Source organism: Melozone crissalis, unplaced genomic scaffold, assembly GCF_028551555.1.
Source record: "Melozone crissalis strain CALT ecotype California unplaced genomic scaffold, PUWL_Pcris_2 ptg000011l_1, whole genome shotgun sequence".
In the NCBI taxonomy this organism is placed as follows: domain Eukaryota; kingdom Metazoa; phylum Chordata; class Aves; order Passeriformes; family Passerellidae; genus Melozone; species Melozone crissalis.
Window position 1 is genome coordinate 3,632,411 of NW_026535789.1, and position 1,600 is coordinate 3,634,010.

The following is a 1,600-nucleotide window of genomic DNA, read 5'->3' on the forward strand; positions in this document are numbered from 1 at the left end:
TGGGGTGGCAGTGAGCAACCTCGGGCTCTGCTCACTGCTGCTGGCATTTTCTATTGAACCATCTCCAAGGACTTCTGTTGTGCTCTGTATTTCTAAGGGTTTTCCCCCTTGGTTTTTTTTGGTTGTCTCCTGCACCTTTTTTTCTCCAAATTTTCCTATCCTGTCAGCAGCAGCCCTTGTCCAGAACTGGCTCTAAAATATCAGCAAAGTAGCTAGGAACAACAATGGGTGGAATCCTGTGGCTCAGGAATTCATATGCCAGAGCCCTGCCTGTGCCTTATGCTTTGTCAGAACCTCCTTCTCTGTGCAAAACTAGGGAATAAGGGAGTTTTTTTGCCAAAGAGCTCCTGAGAAGCAAATGTTGTGCTAGGTTTCTCAGGAGTGTATCTGTTAGGTTCATTGCTGGCAAACAGAAAGTAAGGCCAGGGTAGCAGAGCAGCTGGGAGCTGGTCACTCCCTGCAAAGGGCTGGTGTAGGATGTGGGAACACCACATTCCAGGAGGGGCGAGCAGGGTCAATGTGCTCAAGGTGCTGCCAATGAGGTTTGGGTTCACTTAGAGAGTAGTCAGGGCTGGTGAGCACTGCAAGATCCAGCTGCAGTCCCCATCCATGTCTCTTTCAGTGCTGGCTTTAGGGTGTCTGCAGCCTGGATCCAGAGCGCCCTGGGGGGCTCCTGAGGCTGCCTTTGCACTCAGGGTGAGGATGCCCAGGAGCCGCTGAGGTCGGCAGTGGGGACCAGGGCTGAGGCTTGTGGCCTGGCAGGCGTGGCTCTGGGGGCTGTGACATGCCAGGCCATGGGTCACTGTCACTGCCCTCCGCCGCCCTGGCTAGGTCTGTGATGCTCCAGGGACAACGGCAGGAGTGGGGATCTGGCTAGGTTAGGGTTTTGCCTGAGCCAGAACCTCTAGGCCAAATGCCGAGACGTAGAGACCCCTGGAGGACCGAGTGGAGGAAGCAGAGGAGGCTCTTCTGCGGTGTAAAGCGCAGCAAATTCGTCAGGACAGGCAGGGGGAAGGTTCACACCAGAGAATTACAAAAAGGAACAAACGTTCAGAGAATCCCCAGCCCCCCTGTGCACAGGTTTTTAAAATCTTTCAAAACACGGGGTGGACACCATATAGTAACCAATAAGCGACTCTTGGGGTGTGGTTTTGAGGGCTACAACAAATCAGAACAAGGGGAAGAGAGAGCGTTGGGATAGCGATTAGATCTTAGGGTGAGGGACAGGGAACTTTCTGGAACAAAGGGTAGGGTTTGGGCTGATGGGTGGGGCAAAGGGGCTGGGTTGTCTTGACAGACAGGGAAAAATCTGGTGAGGAGGGAGGGAATTCCTTGAGAGACACTTAGGTAGGAGGGGATAACACAGGGGAGAAACTAACTGTAATAACTCGGGGAACACTTGAACATACCACTATAAAACAGAACATTTCACTCAATAAACTACCCCACTGCAGCACAGAAATTCAGGCTTTCGGCAGCTGAGAGGTGGCACTATTAGAACCCGCAGCAGCTGGTGAAAGCCATCTCTCTCCTTCAGGTTCTTGCTGTGTGGGAAGGTGCTGCGAGTTGTGGTGGCTGCACTGCCCCTATGCTGGGAGGA